We start from the raw sequence: 11,686 nt of genomic DNA, 5'->3' as shown, positions 1-11,686 counted from the left end.
AGTTCCTGGATCACTACCAACACAATGTTATCGGTGAGCAGCTTACTGTGGTAAGATGGCCGCCAGTGGTGACGTATTGGCCAGCACCTCGGACGAGGCATCTAGTTAATATATCTATGCCTCTGACAGTAGACAATGTGTTTTTTTAACGCCTTTTTAGAACAGATACGTGACCTTAAAAAATGCAATATTCAGCTGAGTTTATTATCTTAGCCCATCCTTTTGAACACAACTTTCAAATTACTTGACAAAAAATTACATCGTGAGAAAAGTGGATTCTGAGGATAAAACCCCATAGGCTCCCATTCATTCTGGACTCGCCTGCCGGCGCCCCGCGTGGTCAGAGATTATTACTGCAACCAGTCCAGAAAACGGGAACTAACCAGCGAGTGCCCATTCTCCGAGGAACTCGGTCTCTGAGAGAGAGGGAGGAACTCTGTCTCAGAGAGAGAGGGAGGAACTCTGTCTCAGAGAGAGAGGGAGGAACTCTGTCTCAGAGAGAGGGAGGAACTCGGTCTCAGAGAGAGGGAGGAACTGGGTCTCAGAGAGAGGGAGGAACTCTGTCTCAGAGAGAGAGAGGAACTCTGTCTCAGAGAGAGGGAGGGAGGAACTCGGTCTCAGAGAAAGAGAGACTCGGTCTCAGAGGGAGAGAGGGAGAGAGAGAGATACTCGGTCTCGGAGAGAGGGAGAGAGAGGAACTTGGTCTCAGAGAGAGAGAGAGAGAGAGAGAGAGAGAAACTCGGCCTCAGAGAGAGAGAGAGAGAGAAAAACTCGGTCTCAGAGAGAGAGAGAGAAAAACTCGGTCTCAGAGAGAGAGAGAGAGAGACTCGGTCTCAGGGAGAGAGAGAGACTCGGTCTCAGGGGGAGAGGGAGGGAGAGAAACTCGGTCTCAGAGAGAGAGAGAGACTCGGTCTCAGGGGGAGAGGGAGGGAGAGAAACTCGGTCTCAGAGAGAGAGGGAGGGAGAGAAACTCGGTGTCTGAGAGAGAGGGAGGGAGAGAGAGAAACTCGGTCTCAGAGGGAGAGAGAAACTCGGTCTCAGAGAGAGAGAGAGAGAGAGAGAGAGAAAAACTCGGTCTCAGAGAGGGAGGGAGGGAGAGAGAAACTCGGTCTCAGAGAGAGAGAGGGAGGAACTCTGTCTCAGAGAGACAGGGAGAGAGAGAGAGGGGGAGGGAGAGAGAGAGGAACTTGGTCTCAGAGAGAGAGAGAAACTCGGTCTCAGAGAGAGAGAGAGAGAGAAAAACTCGGTCTCAGAGAGAGAGGGAGGAACTCTGTCTCAGAGAGAGGGAGGAACTCTGTCTCAGAGAGAGAGAGGAACTCTGTCTCAGAGAGAGGGAGGGAGGAACTCGGTCTCAGAGAAAGAGAGACTCGGTCTCAGAGGGAGAGAGGGAGAGAGAGAGATACTCGGTCTCGGAGAGAGGGAGAGAGAGGAACTTGGTCTCAGAGAGAGAGAGAGAGAGAAACTCGGCCTCAGAGAGAGAGAGAGAGAGAGAAAAACTCGGTCTCAGAGAGAGAGAGAGAAAAACTCGGTCTCAGAGAGAGAGAGAGAGAGACTCGGTCTCAGGGAGAGAGAGAGACTCGGTCTCAGGGGGAGAGGGAGGGAGAGAAACTCGGTCTCAGAGAGAGAGAGAGACTCGTCTCAGGGGGAGAGGGAGGGAGAGAAACTCGGTCTCAGAGAGAGAGGGAGGGAGAGAAACTCGGTGTCTGAGAGAGAGGGAGGGAGAGAGAGAAACTCGGTCTCAGAGGGAGAGAGAAACTCGGTCTCAGAGAGAGAGAGAGAGAGAGAGAGAGAAAAACTCGGTCTCAGAGAGGGAGGGAGGGAGAGAGAAACTCGGTCTCAGAGAGAGAGAGGGAGGAACTCTGTCTCAGAGAGACAGGGAGAGAGAGAGAGGGGGAGGGAGAGAGAGAGGAACTTGGTCTCAGAGAGAGAGAGAAACTCGGTCTCAGAGAGAGAGAGAGAGAGAAAAACTCGGTCTCAGAGAGAGAGGGAGGAACTCTGTCTCAGAGAGAGAGGGAGGAACTCTGTCTCAGAGAGAGAGAGGGAGGAACTCTGTCTCAGAGAGAGAGGGAGGAGAGAGGGAGAGAGAGAGAGGGGGAGGGGGAGAGAGAGGAACTTGGTCTCAGAGAGAGAGGGAGGAACTCTGTCTCAGAGAGAGAGGGAGAGGAACTCGGTCTCAGAGAGAGAGGGAGGAACTCTGTCTCAGAGAGAGAGGGAGGAACTCTGTCTTAGAGAGAGAGAGGAACTCTGTCTCAGAGAGAGGGAGGGAAGAACTCTGTCTCAGAGAGAGGGAGGGAGGAACTCTGTCTCAGAGAGAGGGAGGGAGGAACTCGGTCTCAGAGAAAGAGAGACTCGGTCTCAGAGAGAGAGAGAGAAAAACTCGGGCTCAGAGAGAGAGAGAGAGAGACTCGGTCTCAGGGAGAAAGAGAGACTCGGTCTCAGGGGGAGAGAGAGACTCGGTCTCAGGGGGAGGGAGAGAGAGGAACTTGGTCTCAAAGAGCGAGAGAAACTCGCTCTCAGAGAGAGAGAGAGGGAGCGAGAGAAAAACTCGGTCTCAGAGAGGGAGGGAGGGAGAGAGAAACTCGGTCTCAGAGAGAGAGAGGGAGGAACTCTGTCTCAGAGAGACAGGGAGAGAGAGAGAGGGGGAGGGAGAGAGAGAGGAACTTGGTCTCAGAGAGAGAGAGAAACTCGGTCTCAGAGAGAGAGAGAGAGAGAAAAACTCGGTCTCAGAGAGAGAGGGAGGAACTCTGTCTCAGAGAGAGAGGGAGGAGAGAGGGAGAGAGAGAGAGGGGGAGGGAGAGAGAGAGGAACTCGGTCTCAGAGAGAGAGGGGGAGGAACTCGGTCACAGAGAGAGAAAGAGAGAGAGAGAGAGAGAGAGAGACTCGGTCTCAGGGAGAGAGAGAGAGAGAGGAACTTGGTCTCAGAGAGCGAGAGAAACTCGCTCTCAGAGAGAGAGAGAGAGAGAGAGAGAGAGAGAGAGAGAGAGAGAGAGAGAGAAAAACTCGGTCTCAGAGAGGGAGGGAGGGAGAGAGAAACTCGGTCTCAGAGAGAGAGAGAGGGAGGAACTCGGTCTCAGAGAGAGAGGGAGGAGAGTGGGAGAGAGAGAGAGGGGGAGGGAGAGAGAGAGGAACTCGGTCTCAGAGAGAGAGGGGGAGGAACTCGGTCACAGAGAGAGAGGGAGGAGAGAGGGAGAGAGAGGGCGGAACTCGGTCTCAGAGAGAGAGGGAGGAACTCTGTCTCAGAGAGGGAGGGAGGAACTCTGTCTCGGAGAAAGAGAGACTCTGTCTCAGAGGGAGAGAGGGAGAGAGAGAGAAATTCGGTCTAGGAGAGAGGGAGAGAGAAAAACTCGGTCTCAGAGAGAGAAAGAGAGAGAGAGAGAGAGACTCGGTCTCAGGGGGAGAGAGAGAGAGAGAGGAACTTGGTCTCAGAGAGAGAGAGAAACTCGCTCTCAGAGAGAGAGAGAGAGAGAGAGAGAGAGAGAGAGAGAGAAACTCGGTCTCAGAGAGGGAGGGAGGGAGAGAGAAACTCGGTCTCAGAGAGAGAGAGGGAGGAACTCGTCTCAGAGAGAGAGGGAGGAGAGAGGGAGAGAGAGAGAGGGGGAGGGAGAGAGAGAGGAACTCGGTCTCAGGGAGAGAGGGGGAGGAACTCGGTCACAGAGAGAGAGGGAGGAGAGAGGGAGAGAGAGGGCGGAACTCGGTCTCAGAGAGAGAGGGAGAGGAACTCGGTCTCAGAGAGAGAGGGAGGAACTCTGTCTCAGAGAGAGAGGGAGGAACTCTGTCTTAGAGAGAGAGAGGAACTCTGTCTCAGAGAGAGGGAGGGAAGAACTCTGTCTCAGAGAGAGGGAGGGAGGAACTCGGTCTCAGAGAAAGAGAGACTCGGTCTCAGAGAGAGAGAGAGAAAAACTCGGGCTCAGAGAGAGAGAGAGAGAGACTCGGTCTCAGGGAGAAAGAGAGACTCGGTCTCAGGGGGAGAGAGAGACTCGGTCTCAGGGGGAGGGAGAGAGAGGAACTTGGTCTCAAAGAGCGAGAGAAACTCGCTCTCAAAGAGAGAGAGAGAGAGCGAGAGAAAAACTCGGTCTCAGAGAGGGAGGGAGGGAGAGAGAAACTCGGTCTCAGAGAGAGAGGGAGGGAGAGAAACTCGGTGTCTGAGAGAGAGGGAGGGAGAGAGAGAAACTCGGTCTCAGAGGGAGAGAGAAACTCGGTCTCAGAGAGAGAGAGAGAGAGAGAGAGAGAAAAACTCGGTCTCAGAGAGGGAGGGAGGGAGAGAGAAACTCGGTCTCAGAGAGAGAGAGGGAGGAACTCTGTCTCAGAGAGACAGGGAGAGAGGGAGAGGGGGAGGGAGAGAGAGAGGAACTTGGTCTCAGAGAGAGAGAGAAACTCGGTCTCAGAGAGAGAGAGAGAGAGAAAAACTCGGTCTCAGAGAGAGAGGGAGGAACTCTGTCTCAGAGAGAGAGGGAGGAACTCTGTCTCAGAGAGAGAGAGGGAGGAACTCTGTCTCAGAGAGAGAGGGAGGAGAGAGGGAGAGAGAGAGAGGGGGAGGGGGAGAGAGAGGAACTTGGTCTCAGAGAGAGAGGGAGGAACTCTGTCTCAGAGAGAGAGGGAGAGGAACTCGGTCTCAGAGAGAGAGGGAGGAACTCTGTCTCAGAGAGAGAGGGAGGAACTCTGTCTTAGAGAGAGAGAGGAACTCTGTCTCAGAGAGAGGGAGGGAAGAACTCTGTCTCAGAGAGAGGGAGGGAGGAACTCTGTCTCAGAGAGAGGGAGGGAGGAACTCGGTCTCAGAGAAAGAGAGACTCGGTCTCAGAGAGAGAGAGAGAAAAACTCGGGCTCAGAGAGAGAGAGAGAGAGACTCGGTCTCAGGGAGAAAGAGAGACTCGGTCTCAGGGGGAGAGAGAGACTCGGTCTCAGGGGGAGGGAGAGAGAGGAACTTGGTCTCAAAGAGCGAGAGAAACTCGCTCTCAGAGAGAGAGAGAGGGAGCGAGAGAAAAACTCGGTCTCAGAGAGGGAGGGAGGGAGAGAGAAACTCGGTCTCAGAGAGAGAGAGGGAGGAACTCTGTCTCAGAGAGAGAGGGAGTAACTATGTCTCAGAGAGAGAGGGAGGAGAGAGGGAGAGAGAGAGAGGGGGAGGGAGAGAGAGAGGAACTCGGTCTCAGAGAGAGAGGGGGAGGAACTCGGTCACAGAGAGAGAAAGAGAGAGAGAGAGAGAGAGAGACTCGGTCTCAGGGAGAGAGAGAGAGAGAGGAACTTGGTCTCAGAGAGCGAGAGAAACTCGCTCTCAGAGAGAGAGAGAGAGAGAGAGAGAGAGAGAGAGAGAGAGAGAGAGAGAGAGAGAGAAAAACTCGGTCTCAGAGAGGGAGGGAGGGAGAGAGAAACTCGGTCTCAGAGAGAGAGAGAGGGAGGAACTCGGTCTCAGAGAGAGAGGGAGGAGAGAGGGAGAGAGAGAGAGGGGGAGGGAGAGAGAGAGGAACTCGGTCTCAGAGAGAGAGGGGGAGGAACTCGGTCACAGAGAGAGAGGGAGGAGAGAGGGAGAGAGAGGGCGGAACTCGGTCTCAGAGAGAGAGGGAGGAACTCTGTCTCAGAGAGGGAGGGAGGAACTCTGTCTCGGAGAAAGAGAGACTCTGTCTCAGAGGGAGAGAGGGAGAGAGAGAGAAATTCGGTCTAGGAGAGAGGGAGAGAGAAAAACTCGGTCTCAGAGAGAGAAAGAGAGAGAGAGAGAGAGACTCGGTCTCAGGGGGAGAGAGAGAGAGAGAGGAACTTGGTCTCAGAGAGAGAGAGAAACTCGCTCTCAGAGAGAGAGAGAGAGAGAGAGAGAGAGAGAGAGAGAAACTCGGTCTCAGAGAGGGAGGGAGGGAGAGAGAAACTTTTGTCTCAGAGAGAGAGAGGGAGGAACTCGTCTCAGAGAGAGAGGGAGGAGAGAGGGAGAGAGAGAGAGGGGGAGGGAGAGAGAGAGGAACTCGGTCTCAGGGAGAGAGGGGGAGGAACTCGGTCACAGAGAGAGAGGGAGGAGAGAGGGAGAGAGAGGGCGGAACTCGGTCTCAGAGAGAGAGGGAGAGGAACTCGGTCTCAGAGAGAGAGGGAGGAACTCTGTCTCAGAGAGAGAGGGAGGAACTCTGTCTTAGAGAGAGAGAGGAACTCTGTCTCAGAGAGAGGGAGGGAAGAACTCTGTCTCAGAGAGAGGGAGGGAAGAACTCGGTCTCAGAGAAAGAGAGACTCGGTCTCAGAGAGAGAGAGAGAAAAACTCGGGCTCAGAGAGAGAGAGAGAGAGACTCGGTCTCAGGGAGAAAGAGAGACTCGGTCTCAGGGGGAGAGAGAGACTCGGTCTCAGGGGGAGGGAGAGAGAGGAACTTGGTCTCAAAGAGCGAGAGAAACTCGCTCTCAAAGAGAGAGAGAGAGAGCGAGAGAAAAACTCGGTCTCAGAGAGGGAGGGAGGGAGAGAGAAACTCGGTCTCAGAGAGAGAGGGAGGGAGAGAAACTCGGTGTCTGAGAGAGAGGGAGGGAGAGAGAGAAACTCGGTCTCAGAGGGAGAGAGAAACTCGGTCTCAGAGAGAGAGAGAGAGAGAGAGAAAAACTCGGTCTCAGAGAGGGAGGGAGGGAGAGAGAAACTCGGTCTCAGAGAGAGAGAGGGAGGAACTCTGTCTCAGAGAGACAGGGAGAGAGAGAGAGGGGGAGGGAGAGAGAGAGGAACTTGGTCTCAGAGAGAGAGAGAAACTCGGTCTCAGAGAGAGAGAGAGAGAGAAAAACTCGGTCTCAGAGAGAGAGGGAGGAACTCTGTCTCAGAGAGAGAGGGAGGAACTCTGTCTCAGAGAGAGAGAGGGAGGAACTCTGTCTCAGAGAGAGAGGGAGGAGAGAGGGAGAGAGAGAGAGGGGGAGGGGGAGAGAGAGGAACTTGGTCTCAGAGAGAGAGGGAGGAACTCTGTCTCAGAGAGAGAGGGAGAGGAACTCGGTCTCAGAGAGAGAGGGAGGAACTCTGTCTCAGAGAGAGAGGGAGGAACTCTGTCTTAGAGAGAGAGAGGAACTCTGTCTCAGAGAGAGGGAGGGAAGAACTCTGTCTCAGAGAGAGGGAGGGAGGAACTCTGTCTCAGAGAGAGGGAGGGAGGAACTCGGTCTCAGAGAAAGAGAGACTCGGTCTCAGAGAGAGAGAGAGAAAAACTCGGGCTCAGAGAGAGAGAGAGAGAGACTCGGTCTCAGGGAGAAAGAGAGACTCGGTCTCAGGGGGAGAGAGAGACTCGGTCTCAGGGGGAGGGAGAGAGAGGAACTTGGTCTCAAAGAGCGAGAGAAACTCGCTCTCAGAGAGAGAGAGAGAGAGCGAGAGAAAAACTCGGTCTCAGAGAGGGAGGGAGGGAGAGAGAAACTCGGTCTCAGAGAGAGAGAGGGAGGAACTCTGTCTCAGAGAGAGAGGGAGTAACTATGTCTCAGAGAGAGAGGGAGGAGAGAGGGAGAGAGAGAGAGGGGGAGGGAGAGAGAGAGGAACTCGGTCTCAGAGAGAGAGGGGGAGGAACTCGGTCACAGAGAGAGAAAGAGAGAGAGAGAGAGAGACTCGGTCTCAGGGAGAGAGAGAGAGAGGAACTTGGTCTCAGAGAGCGAGAGAAACTCGCTCTCAGAGAGAGAGAGAGAGAGAGAGAGAGAGAGAGAGAGAGAGAGAGAGAGAAAAACTCGGTCTCAGAGAGGGAGGGAGGGAGAGAGAAACTCGGTCTCAGAGAGAGAGAGAGGGAGGAACTCGGTCTCAGAGAGAGAGGGAGGAGAGAGGGAGAGAGAGAGAGGGGGAGGGAGAGAGAGAGGAACTCGGTCTCAGAGAGAGAGGGGGAGGAACTCGGTCACAGAGAGAGAGGGAGGAGAGAGGGAGAGAGAGGGCGGAACTCGGTCTCAGAGAGAGAGGGAGGAACTCTGTCTCAGAGAGGGAGGGAGGAACTCTGTCTCGGAGAAAGAGAGACTCTGTCTCAGAGGGAGAGAGGGAGAGAGAGAGAAATTCGGTCTAGGAGAGAGGGAGAGAGAAAAACTCGGTCTCAGAGAGAGAAAGAGAGAGAGAGAGGGAGACTCGGTCTCAGGGAGAGAGAGAGAGAGAGGAACTTGGTCTCAGAGAGCGAGAGAAACTCGCTCTCAGAGAGAGAGAGAGAGAGAGAGAGAGAGAGAGAGAGAGAGAGAGAGAGAGAAAAACTCGGTCTCAGAGAGGGAGGGAGGGAGAGAGAAACTCGGTCTCAGAGAGAGAGGGAGGAACTCTGTCTCAGAGAGAGGGAGGTAGAGGGAGGAACTTGGTCTCAGAGAGAGAGGGGGAGGAACTCGGTCACAGAGAGAGAGGGAGGAACTCTGTCTCAGAGAGGGAGGGAGGAACTCGGTCTCAGAGAGAGAGGGAGGGAGAGAGAGGGAGGAACTCTGTCTCAGAGAGGGAGGGAGGAACTCGGTCTCAGAGAGAGGGAGGAACTCTGTCTCAGAGAAAGAGAGACTCGGTCTCAGAGGGAGAGAGGGAGAGAAAGAGAAACTCGGTCTAGGAGAGAGGAAGAGAGAGGAACTCGGTCTCAGAGAGAGAGAGAGAGAGACTCGGTCTCAGGGAGAGAGAGAGAGACTCTGTCTTAGGGGGAGAGAGAGACTCGGTCTCAGGGGGAGAGGGAGGGAGAAAAACTCGGTCTCAGAGAGAGAGAGAGACTCGGTCTCAGGGGGAGAGGGAGGGAGAGAAACTCGGTCTCAGAGAGAGAGGGAGGGAGAGAGAGAAACTCAGTCTCGGAAAGAGAGAGAGAGAGAGAGAGAGAGAGAGAGAGAGAGAGAGAGAGAAAGAGAGAGAAAAACTCGGTCTCAGAGAGGGAGGGAGGGAGAGAGAATCTCGGTCTCAGAGAGAGAGAGGGAGGAACTCTGTCTCAGAGAGAGAGGGAGGAGAAAGGGAGAGAGAGAGAGGGGGAGGGGGAGAGAGAGGAACTCGGTCTCAGAGAGAGAGGGAGGAACTCTGTCTCAGAGAGAGGGAGGGAGAGGGAGGAACTTGGTCTCAGAGAGAGAGGGGGAGGAACTCGGTCTCAGAGAGAGAGGGAGGAACTCGGTCTCAGAGAGAGAGAGAGGGAGGGAGGGAGAGGGAAGAACTCGGTCTCAGAGAGAGAGAAACTCGGTCTCAGAGTTAGAGAGGGAGAGAGAGAGAGAGAGAAACTCGGTCTCAGAGAGAGGGAGAGAGAGGAACTCGGTCTCAGAGAGAGAGAGAGAGAGAGAGGGAGGGAGAGAGAGGGAGGAACTCGGTCTCAGAGAGAGAGAGAGGGAGGGAGAGGGAGGAACTCGGTCTCAGAGGGAGGGAGGTAAACTCGGTCTCAGAGTGAGAGAGAAAAACTCGGTCAGAGGGAGAGAGGGAGAGAGAGAGAGAGAGAGAGAGAAACTCGGTCTCAGAGAGAGGGAGAGAGAGGAACTCGGTCTCAGAGAGAGAGAGAGAGAGAGGAACTCGGTCTCAGAGAGAGAGAGAGAAACTTGGTCTCACAGAGAGGGGGAGAGAGAGAGAAATTCGGTCTAGGAGAGAGGGAGAGAGAAAAACTCGGTCTCAGAGAGAGAAAGAGAGAGAGAGAGAGAGACTCGGTCTCAGGGGGAGAGAGGGAGAGAGAGAGAAATTCGGTCTAGGAGAGAGGGAGAGAGAAAAACTCGGTCTCAGAGAGAGAAAGAGAGAGAGAGAGAGAGACTCGGTCTCAGGGGGAGAGAGAGAGAGAGAGGAACTTGGTCTCAGAGAGCGAGAGAAACTCGCTCTCAGAGAGAGAGAGAGAGAGAGAGAGAGAGAGAAAAACTCGGTCTCAGAGAGGGAGGGAGGGAGAGAAAAACTCGGTCTCAGAGAGAGAGAGGGAGAGGAACTCTGTCTCGGAGAAAGAGAGAGAGAGAGGAAGTAAAAGTCGTAACAAGGTTTCCGTAGGTGAACCTGCGGAAGGATCATTAACGTTTTGCGTGGAGCCGTACCCCACAGGGTCGCCCAACGAAATCAACCCCCTTACCCGATGGTCGAGAAAAGGTCGGAGAGAGAGAGAGAGAGAGAAAAACTCGGTCTCAGAGAGGGAGGGAGGGAGAGAAAAACTCGGTCTCAGAGAGAGAGAGGGAGAGGAACTCTGTCTCAGAGAAAGAGAGAGAGAGGTCTCTCTCTGAGACCGAGTCTCAGAGAGAGACCGAGTCTCTCTCTGAGACTCGGTCTCAGAGAGAGAGGGAGGGAGAGAAAATATCTTATCATGAAGATATTTAGTAAATCTGGCTTTCATAACAGAAGAAAAATAAATAAGAAGAGGAGGCGAGCATGCGCATAAAGGGTGAGACTCCGCGGGCTCAACAGTCATTCATTGGCTAGAGGGTCGATTACGTCATGATTTACGGTTTCAGGCGTCTATACGAATCCGGGTAGATTTGAAACAAACCACCTCCGATGGTGGTTTCAGAAGTTTACGGTTTCGGTCAGCGGATTCGCCGTCTTCGTCTGGACGGAAGGACGAACCGTACAAGACCTTTGCGGTTTCGCCATGAAATCTGCTTCGTGTGGACGAGGCCTAAGTGGGAGATTAACAGCGGTGCTGAATAAATAGGGCACAGGTTTCACGAGAGGCACTCGCCTATCTTGCTGGGACCACTCGTGGGGATTTCTTGTCTCTTGTCCCTCCTGCACCGTGTTGCAGAACGTTACAGGTATGCGCTCTGATTCCTCTACTAACGCTGTTGGTTCTCTGAGTTGGAGAAGTTAGAATGTTCTGTTTATCTTCTAGCCACGGTGGCGTACTGCTCTTCCGGGATTGTAACACAGCCGTGTAGTTGTTGGCTCCTCAACATTGTGAGCGTGTACTTGTTGACCTCGCATTCAGGTAGGCTGTTGATGCCTTTCGTTTGATCAGTGATATGGATTAATTAGCAAGGTTGCTTAGTGTAGAATTACGTTGCTGCGTTTATAGTATTCGGACGCGGAGGTCCTGTCTGGGTTCCGGCTCTGTATCTTCCGGCTCTCTATATCTCTCTCAGCTATACGGTCGGTGTTCTGTCCACTAGTCAATAATATAAATTAGTGTAATCGTATTGTAATGACTATGCACTCCTCTCAGGGTCTGTGGCGTTTCGTGGGGTTGCTGTTCGGTTCCCCTTGCCTGTGCGGCCCAATATCCCAGCTGTCGTGAGCTTCTCTCCTCGTCTTCCTGGCCTGCTCGTCCAATCTCTGCTAGCTGTCAAGTTGGACTACTTGCTCGAGGCTTCTGCTCGGGGTGCCTGCGTGTGTATTTGAATGCTAGTGCATGTCGTGGTGTTTGGGTGCTTCTCGTTGTTTTGTCGTTTTGTTTGTATGTTTGTATGCTAGAATAAGCGTTGGTGGCTCTGTCGCTTGCTGGCTTCCTCCCCTGCTTGTGGCTAAATGTATCCCGCTCTAGTTGTGTAATTCCCTTTTTTTTTTTAATGCGTGTGCAGTGTTATTTTCATAGTTTGGTTAAGTTTATATCTTGTGATTTGCAGTGAAAAAAGCATGTTTTGTTTTTGTACAGGGATTTTTCACCAAGGAAGTAGGGCATTCGTCGGGGTAAGCAAGGTAGCTTGAATAGGAAGTCACCTTGCATACTTGTGGATCCATGAATTGCTATACTCTGTGTATTTGAAGGTAGACAAATAAATTATCTTTTGTATCAGATGAACCTTGCGTCTCCCCTCCATTCTTCAGATTATTAAGTATAACTTGGCTATTTCACATGTGGGTGCGTGGACAGTATACGCGCTATAT

The 11,686-nt window shown here is 53.2% G+C and overlaps 1 long non-coding RNA gene across 2 annotated transcripts; it reads left to right on the top strand.

Moving 5' to 3' along the window:
* The first annotated feature begins 10,483 nt into the window (after window positions 1–10,483).
* On the top strand, window positions 10,484–11,597 carry LOC115538763 (uncharacterized). Of its 2 annotated transcripts, XR_003975528.1 has the most exons (3): window positions 10,484–10,617; window positions 10,695–10,790; window positions 11,025–11,597. It is a non-coding gene; the product is annotated as an uncharacterized LOC115538763 (long non-coding RNA). The 2 variants fall into 2 exon arrangements; XR_003975531.1 differs by lacking the exon at window positions 10,695–10,790.
* Window positions 11,598–11,686: the final 89 nt, after the last annotated feature.

The sequence above is a fragment of the Gadus morhua genome, chromosome 2, assembly GCF_902167405.1.
Source record: "Gadus morhua chromosome 2, gadMor3.0, whole genome shotgun sequence".
In the NCBI taxonomy this organism is placed as follows: Eukaryota; Metazoa; Chordata; class Actinopteri; order Gadiformes; family Gadidae; genus Gadus; species Gadus morhua.
Note: the sequence above shows the minus strand (reverse complement) of the source record. Positions and strands in the feature narration are given on the sequence as shown.